We start from the raw sequence: 10,082 nt of genomic DNA, 5'->3' as shown, positions 1-10,082 counted from the left end.
TCCAACACTTATCCTCCCGTCATGGGGCAACCTGTGAAATCAGATGATACTCGTACCCACTACATGGGGCAGAGTAACCATCTGATTTCCTTCACCATTTAAACATGTATAACTCCAGCCATCCATTCATCACAGAGAATTAAATTGCATAGAAGAATCAAGCTAAAAATGAAAACCCTGAACTAATGCCATAATGCTAGACCAAGGTAGATCTCTTCATAAAATTTAGCAATATCAGAGAGGCATAGGAATATTACCTGAATAGCACAACTCACCAAGAAGAAGATGGTAGTACAATCAATCTTGGTGTCGAATGAGGTCGACGAAGAAGAAGACCAAATTCCGCTCTCACAAGCTTCAGGTCCAGTGTTTCGACAACACGGCTGAGATTGGATTGAGAATCGGCCGGATCTGTAGTAGGAATGGCCGGATCTTTGCCTGGTCCGAACAGAGAAACCAAAGCTACACCACCTTTCATATACGAATTATGCAATAAATCCCAAAACGATCCATGCGAAATATGAATCCCAACAGAATGCAAGAGATGTGAAGCATGCGAGCCGCAACACAGAGCCACGAGAGTCCAAGCAAAGACCACTTGATTCCGACTCCTTGTGATCAAATCCTCCTTCTTCTTAGCCATCTCCTTCCACTTCCTCACATTCTCCCCAATTCCTAACCCTAAATCCCTCTTCTTCGACGGAAATCCACATTCAATCAATCTCCGTGCTAAATCCTCGGCAATCTCTCCCGAAATTTCGAATGATTCCAACCTAATCGCTGTTGTTTCCGTCAACATTTTAACGACAGCAGAATCAACACGATTGTCTGATGCTAAAATCGTTTTAACGCGAGAAACACAGGATCCGCACATCATTCCGGTGACATCGAGGAGCAGAAAATTCTCTTCTCAATGATTTGGAGATTCTAATGCCGGAATTCCGATCTCTACGGCTTTTGCATGGAGAAGTTTTAGAGTTTTGCGAACGGATGTAAGTCGGAAAGTGAGGGAAGAAGGTCAGATAAGCAACGGACTGCCGAGAAAGTAGTGGAATTTTAAGTTTTCTTTAGATCTGATGGAGATTTTAGGGTTTGATGATAGATCCATTTGCATTTGCAGAAAATCTTTCGCCATGAATCTAGAGAGAGAGATGGTGATGGACGGAATCTATGGGGGATCGTAGGATTCCGGGTCGGAATTTATAGAGTTTGCCGGAAAACTAGTCGGATTTTGATCGGAAAGGAAGGCTGAGAGTTCGGATCGGGTAATGGAGGAGATGGCTAGGGTGAACGAAAATGGGATCTGCAATGGTTAGAGGTTGGGGAAGAAATACAGAGTGTTAGAGGTTCTTAGATCTAGAATCAAGGCTTAAGAAACTTGGATCTATGGCTTAAAGCTAGCTAAGAAGAAGAATAAGATAGATTAGGGAAGAAAATGAGGCCGACCGGAGCTTGGGTCATCGGAATCAATGGTGTTTGCCACGGTTAGGGTTTGGGTTAAAATAAAAATGGGTTTACCAAACAGGGCCAGCAGATAGATCGAAAGAGGAGAAGGAGGTTGGAATGGTGGTGAAATGGAGGTGCGGCTGACGAGGTGTGGAGCTCGTCGGATTTCCGACGGAATCGCCGGAGAAGAATATCGAAATCCCTCTCTCTCTCTCTCTCTCTCTCTCTCTCTCTCTCTCTCTGTTTTGACGAAAAATTAGACCCCCCTCTGTTCTTTGTGATTTTTTTTATATATCTATACTATGGCTGCTGATATTGGCACACCATAAATTGATGAGCGCACACAAATTGATGAGCGCGCGAATCAGCCACGGCCCAGACGAGATAATTCATCCTCCTTCTATGCTTTTGATTCAATAGCTTGGTAAATACACCCCCTGTGCAGATAATTCACTCCCCTTTTCAATCACATATCCAATTGCTTACTCGGTGTGTTTGCTAGGTGAATGGGCTCAGATCTCGACAAAATTTTGTGAGGATCTGGACGAGACCCTAATCTATGCTGGGATTAAATTTGGGGTACCCACTCACTCATTGGACGGGTTTTCGCACAATCAACATGAACTTGGGTCCGGTCAAAATGGGGTGTCTACAGCCGCCGAGCCTAGCAAGGTGTGATTTTATTCATCTTTTTCGTGAACTTGGGATCACTAAGGCAATCCGAATTCCACGCAAAAGAGAGTGAAAGAGTCGCCACCTAGATGAGGAATCTAGGACCCATAATTGACCAGAAATCTAGACTCGTTATCTGGTTATGAGAATGGAAGGTATGGGGAGTTACCACCACATGCACCATTCCTGCCTGATAATCGGTCTTCAATTCCAAAAGTTAACTCTTTTGAATTTCTTTTAAATTGCTCATTTAACTCTATATGAATGTGCGAACTACGTGACATGCATCCTAAGATCTAATTTCAATGTAATTTCTAAATGTGTATCTTGATTTTCTTATTTTGTTTGAATTCAATCTAAGTTAAAGTTCTCCTAAAATTCTAATTTCATAGAAAGTCCTAAGTGATTTAATTACTTTTAATTTAAGGATTAATATACAAAACCTAACCACTTACGTGTGGAGCCGACTCGGGCTTGGTATGCCACTCGAGTATCCAAGTTGCCTACGTATCCCAGCCTCACTGGAATCAGAGTCGATCGTAGTTCGGTGCACCTGAACTAAACTACTTATGCCTAACTCATCTAGAACACTGATCTAGACTGGATTGACTGTTTTAACAGTTTAAGAGAAATTATTTAGTTCAAGTTGAAGATTTTATTATCCTATGACTTCATCTAAGATGCTATATGATCCTATCTAAGTGCAAGTTGTCCCTTAGACTAATGCAGGTTAACCTACATCCTAGGTAACTAGGTTTGGCCTAGGAAAAAATTGGATGACTAGTGTAACTAAATCTATGGCACAGTTGCTATCCATAGCAAACGGCCGTGGTGAAGCTGGACTCCTAACTCTAGGACTCCCTAAAACCTAGGACATGACGTGACATAAGTGTCCCTAAATGGGGCCCTAAAGGTTCCTACGATAAGAGACCGCAATCCAACGGTTCCAAAGACATGGATCGAGTTAAGTCAATTTGTTGGACTTAATGATTTTCGATTTTTCAAAGTATTTTCAATTCCTAACATCTAAGGAACACCAAAGGCTCTATGGTTGGCAAATTTCAACCTTGAGTTGCATCCATGAAAGGGCATCGTGCTCTCAATCCTTGTATAATTTAACACATAAATTATAGTATATTATTGCCTGTCATGATTCTCAGGATTTCCGTAGACAGAGGACCTCGGAGCCAACAACATACTATAATTTACATGCTCAAATTATGCAGGAATGATCACAATTAGTATACGATTATGAATGCGATCTCGGCAGTTAAACCGTCACAGCATAGTCAATTTACAAAGGGAATCTATAACCTCTAGGGTTTCTGTTTCAAACAATTTTAAGGTTAAATATATGATGAAAATTAGGATTTTCTGACATTTTTCACTGACTTTTGTGTTGATTTGCTATTAAGTTGTGATTTATTAACATTAAGACCAGATTGCTATGATTACACAGTAATCCTAAGCAATTGAACTTTAAATTCATTGCAACATTTTTGGTAATAAGATATGAATGATTTTAGACTACTGGAAGAGTTTAATGAATTTGGAATAAGTTTTGCTATCAATTTCTGAATTTCCAAAATTTAGGTCAGATTGCAAATTAACAAATCAACTCATAGCATACGAATTGCAAATCAAGTAAACCTATTATAGTATAGATATCTGCATAATATTAGACTACTGTAAAAATTTCAAAGGTGTTTATCAAGATTTGATGCCAATTAAAATTCACACAACATTCGGATAAAATCAATGAATCAATAAAAAAGTAGATTAAATGGTATCCTAAAATCATGTACAAATCCCAGTAGATATAAAATAGGTTATATGATTTACAGTCAAAATTTCAAGACCTGATAATTAATGCTCCTACATAAAATTGATTTATGAATAAAAAGGGGATTTCGTTTTCTAGGAATTAAAACCCGTTTTTTAAAAAGAAAATCGTGAAATCATATTAAACCTTTGTAAAATCTTTTGAAAATTTTTCACTAACCTTCTAATGGCCTAAACTACTGGTTTGTAGAAAAAAGATTCAAAATTTTATTAATTTAATATAAAAAAGACTTACGACACGTAAAACGAAGAAGCAATTAGAAAACAAATAAAAATCCTTTTTTGGAAAAAAAATTTCATGAAAAATTCATTTTATTATTTAACATTAATTCTGGAGAGGAAAATCAATTTTTAAAACCTTTTGATATTTATTAAAAATAGCCAAATTTTAAAATAATTTAAAACCGGATTAAACAAATTCAGAAAAATCCAAAAATTTTGGGTGGTCTGGAAATCAAAATATTGGTTTGAAACCAAGATTTCACAAATTTTTGACATGGTTTGATATACTTTTGGCTTCGTTCATCAAGAAATAACCTCTTTCAGGGTTATTTTTTAAAAAATAGAATGAAAATTAAAACGACCAAACCGCGATTGGAAATTAAGTTTCCAGTAGTATTTTATTTTATAGAAATCCCAAAAAATAGCAGTTTTTAAAGAAACCCACGTTTTCAAACACTTGCTTTGATAATCCGATTTAAATCCATATTGAATAAAAAACGAAAGAAAATCATTATTAAATGGAGAAAAATTAATTTTTTGTAAAATTTTGGATTTTGAAAATTTATAATCTATATTATAACGTACTGGAATTTCAAGGAAAAATTCATTGATTTCATCTATCAAAAGTAAAACCCTAGCATGTTTTTCTACTTTTGATATTATAAAGATAAAGATCCTACTGTTGATCGCGCTCATTGTCTCTTGGGTTGGTAATCCGAGATATTCACTTTGCCCAACCCTTTGATATGATGACGAAAACCGAAAGAACACCTCAAAGATCCTTGATATGCGATTTCTTGAAGAAGAAAAGTGAATTCAAGAATCCCTTTTGTGAAGAACCCTTGAGAGAGATGAACATACTTCAAGAGAGAAGAGTTTTCTTTCTCTTTCTTTCTTTTCTTTTTTTTCTTAGGAGGAGAGAGAAAAATGACGAATTTGGATTTTTTTGAATCGTTCCTCTGATTGTTTGCTTTGATTTTTATACAAAAAGCTAGGGTTAAGAGAGAAATAGTAGTTTCCAATGTGAGAGCTCTCATTTTTGGCTTGTTTCCAATTTTCCCCTCTTGCTTTCTTTCTTTCTTGTTTCCAAATTGGATTTGATTCCAATCTTAATTTGTTGTCAATCAAGATATGCTATTCTCATTCCATATTGCTTCTTTGGAAGAAAACCTTTTTAAGCAATCATTCATCTTTTCCTTCTTTCCTTCTCTTCTTTTTTTATTCTTTTTATTTTTCTTTTAACAAATATGATGTCACCATTGTGACATCATCAAGGTTGGATACTCAACTCATGTGGGTCAGCCATGTGGGGCTCCCACCATGGTGGTTGACCCATATCGGTGAACCCACATGAGCTCCATCTTTGCAGGCTTTAGCCCAATGGGCCATTTCACGCGGGTTTCGGGTTTTTCCGCAAAAATTTAATAAAATCTTTCTAAATTCAACATTCTATATATGGACCCAACCCATTTGACATTTATGGTGCATCCCTCACACATTATCGGACCATTTTTTTTAGAAAACAACTTTTCGGACCAAAATGCCCCTATTTGACTGTTAGACATCCAAATGCGACCAAAATACCCTCAGATTGGTTCACTCCTAAAGGAAAAAATTAAAAATGGAAAGTCTTTGTGGTAAAACTTCAAAAATAGAAATTTTTAAAATTGGGTTCTTTCAGTGAGCAATATTAAACCGGATCATTTGGTATCCCCTGAAAATACCCAAAATGCCCTCAACACTCAGAATTTCCAAATTAAGCGAAACCTCTGAGAAATTCTAAATTTAGCAGGTTTTCCAAAATTTAGGAAATCAATCATAATCTCTCAGACATATTTCGGGGATCAAAAGAATTACACAGGGAGAGACCAAATTACCCCGAGGTGCTAGAATTTGGCCAGACTAGGGAGAACCCTGGGAAATTTCAAAAATAGCAGATTTCCGAAAATTTATGAACGGACTCAAAATTTCTTAGACACAAATTAGGGACCCAATATGATATGTTAGAAATGTCTAAAATACCCCCGAAGTGCAAGACTAAGAGAAAATCTTAAGAGATCTAAATTTAGCAGGTTTCCCGAATCTTACGAAATTACTCCTAATCCATCAGTCGTACCCTCAAGATGGTTTTGGATATATGAGAAATGATTGAAATATCCATAAGATGATGAAAATGTGGAAGCCCCATGAGTTTCTAAAATTAGCTGCTTTTTCAAAATTTGTAAAATCACTCAAGATTTCTCAAATATAACTCAGGGGTCAGACGAGACACATCGGGAATGACCAAAATACCCCTGTAGTGTAAAAATGGGCAAAAATGAGGGAAACCCCAAAAATTCTAAAAATAACAGATTTTTTCAGTTGGTTGGAGACTTGAATTTTCATCTTCTAGATACTATTGGAACACCCTAGAAACCTTTAGGATCGCGAATTAACTTCAGAATTCCTTCAACGAGGCGAAATCTACCCTAAAATCCCCAGATGCCTAATCCTAGGTGGAATACGGACTCAAAACTTGACAAACTACCAAATCTTTTACTTTTTAAAGTATAGCCAAATGGGGGTGTCTACAGTATCTTGACATTCCTTTAATCTATGCCCATCATCAAACATAGAAGGGTCTTTCACTGTCCTTCCATATGTTTATGTTTGATTGTGCTTATCATGTATGCTTCACTTTGGACATCTCATACTCATGATAATCTAGATAAATAGATTGGGAGAGAAATTATGGTATTATACTTTAAGCCGTAACTGTTAAATCTCTTCTATTTTTGGTTCATGTATATAGCACTTTATTTTTGTCTTATATGTATATATATATACATGTCCCATTATTTGCCATGGATATGCCATTTACTTTTCTATTCTTGTATCCATGAGCATTTATGTATCAGACTATATATATTCCTTACATTTGATATATCTTTTGTCTGATACTCCTCCATTCCCACTCTCAAAATGTAAAACTCTTTTGAATGGATCTACTATGAATGGTTAAAGATATAAAAGGCAAAGCATTTGTCCTATGTGCATGGAACTATTACATTTAGATTATATGCGCATAGTCAGGGGGAGCTTTCACTTTCATATATGTATATCCCTAAGGGAAGCAACTTGTGGACTCAAAAGTTTTATTATAGTTCAAAGCATGACCTTGCTCTAGAACAGACTTGTCTACACTTTGCAAAGAAAACCCCTATACAGATGTAGCTCAAGTGTTCAAATCATTCAACTTTGCCATCATAGTGTCATGTCATGCTCTATCGCATAGATTTCACCTAGGGCCTCTGACAAATTCATAGGGGGAGAGCAAAATGGTTTCTTATTCATGTTTATATAAACCTTTGTGATGTGCTCACATGGTTTATTGCCCCCATACTTGTGCAACTTCCAAAATCTTTAGATACAAAAATGGCTTATCATGCATTTTACTTATTTTCTTTTTTATAAGCATCATAAGAGCTTAAATGTAATATCATATACTTGGCACATAGCTTATATAAGCTATTATTCACCTTGACACCCCACTTTCACTCTCACAGTTATATATTCCTTCCTTTTTGCTGTTGCCAAAATAGGCAGAATTTTGAGAATTGATTAGGTAATTCATTATATATGCATCACATGTTTTACATTCATCTGTTATTCTTGTGCATATAATGAGGGGGAGCAATGCTTTATTGAATATCATTTGATCTCTATATGTCAATATCTTTTATATCTCCTGTCTCCCTAATCTATTTGTTTGCCATCATAAAAAAGGGGGAGAATGTAAGCCCAAGGGATCCCATGGGTTCAAACATTCACCATACCTTCTTGTTTTGATGCTAGCAAACTCAAATTTATTAGCATTAATGGACTAATGTGTTGCTTTGAGATGTTGTGTTGTATACAGGAATTTGATATGTCATATTGCCATTACACAACACATGGCTTGCGGATCCACACACACAATGATCAAGAGCTTGCACTCACAGTGAATACATCATCATTAGAGGATGTTCAAGTCAAGAAGCTCGAGATGAAGATCCCAAGTTACCTAGCAAGTGTCAAGAAGGAGCTTGGAGTTGAATATGCCATAGTGACTCCTCATGCACCTCTCAACATGATTTGAAGATTGGAGGAAGTCACAAGAGACAAGACAAAGTTCAAGATGTTCACTCAAGCCAAAGAAGTCCAAGGAAGTGCAAAGGAGCAAATATATTTCAAGAAGACTCATGGTATACACTTTAGAATGTATTTAGAGTCCTCTTGATTTTATGTAAAATGCACTTTGAAAGGTTTTCAAATGGTTTTCACACTTAACCTTTTATATCTTTGGAAACCATCAACACACCCAAAATTGTGTTTGAAAACCTTGGACTTAAGCCCAAAGACCATGGCCCAAATCCCTGAATTTTTAAATGTTAAAATGAAATTTTTACCAGGGCCAATCGACCTGGGTGTCCCGGGCGATCGCGGAAGAATGGCTAGAATTCCAGCATCCTCCGAACAAAGGCGGGCCGGTCGACCGGGGTTAGCAGGGACACCGCGGAATTGTTCTTGTCGAAACAGAAACAATCCGTCATGGTTTGGGAGGGCGACCGCCATGGGCCGGTCGACTGGGATAGTGTTTTTGAGCTGAAATTTTATTCAAACAGATTGCCGTCGTCGGGTGACCGCCATAGGGCCGGTCGACCGCGCTGGTTTGAAATTTGAATTTTCTAAAGAGAGCCCTATAAGGGCGGACGACCACCGTGCCTCGGTCGACCGCCGCGGCTTGAAAAAGAGCCCTTAGGGCTTGCGCAGGTTGACTTTTTCAACACAATTTTTTACAGTTTTACCTCCAAACGGTCATATTTCTTCAAGGGTTATATATACACTGTCCAAACCTTTCTAACCAAGATTTTGAACATTTTTGTAAGATCAAATTCCATCTTTTTGAGCTTAAACTTTCAAATCTGAAATAAACAAGAGGGGAGGTGAATTGATTTTAACACTTAATTAGCCCTTTTGAAAATTAATTATAAACCCTAATTTGAATTTTCTTCTCTTGATTGAATTTTTGGTTAGTGCAAGTAAGATTAAAAGACAAAGTGAAATGCTAAACCAAAAAGAATGAAAGTGCAAGATAATGGAAGAGACACACCGATGTATAGTGGTTCGGGCAAAGCCCTACTCCACTCTTCTTAAGATCGTACTTAAGGATTTCCACTATGCGAGACCTCCACGATGTCCGGCTCCGAGGCGGTTACACTTCCAAGGGATATTAAATGAGGATGCCCTTACACCTTTACAATGACTCTCCTTCTTCGCCGAGTTCTAAGCGGCTTCTCTCTAGGGAATTAAAATAGGATGCCCTTACACTTTTACAAGAAATGAAAGTTGAAAAGCTTAGCTTCTTCTTGAAAGCTTGATGCTCTTTGAAGTCCCTTGATTGCTCTTCAATGATGATTGCAAGTGAAAGCTCTAAACCCAAACTCAATAGATTTGCAAGTGCAAGGCAAGTTTGGAAAAATCAAAATCTTAAGCTTGAAAGGGTTGCAAGTTTGCTTGAATGCTTAAGAAAGTTTTTCAAATGATCAAGAGAGTAGAAATAATCCTCTAGATGTTGTATAAATAGTCTCTCCTCAAAATATGACCGTTTGGGGGTGGAAATAACAAAAACCACAAATTAATTCATATCCCAACGGCTCTTTTTTGAGCTGTCGCAAGGTTCTCGGAGTTCCGAGAAATATTCTCGGAGTTCCGAGAGAACGGCCAGAAAATGGAATTTTTCTACTGGACCATTTTCTCGGAACTCCGAGAAAATTTCTCGGAGTTCCGAGAAAATGGCCAGAAGCTACTGGACCATTTCTCGGAGTTCCGAGGGAACTCTCGGAGTTCCGAGCTCGGAGCTCCGAGAAAAATCTCGGAGT

General features: G+C 37.3%; 1 pseudogene; it reads right to left on the bottom strand.

The window, feature by feature from the left end:
* Positions 1-271: 271 nt before the first annotated feature.
* On the bottom strand, positions 272-874 carry LOC143888540 (copper-transporting ATPase PAA2, chloroplastic pseudogene; annotated as a pseudogene).
* Positions 875-10,082: the final 9,208 nt, after the last annotated feature.

This window comes from Tasmannia lanceolata, unplaced genomic scaffold (assembly GCF_043159265.1).
Source record: "Tasmannia lanceolata isolate RefF3 unplaced genomic scaffold, GAP_Taslan_0.1 ptg000012l, whole genome shotgun sequence".
Classification (NCBI taxonomy): Eukaryota; Viridiplantae; Streptophyta; class Magnoliopsida; order Canellales; family Winteraceae; genus Tasmannia; species Tasmannia lanceolata.
The sequence above is the reverse complement of the archived record's forward strand: the minus strand, read 5'-3'. Positions and strand labels throughout refer to the sequence as shown.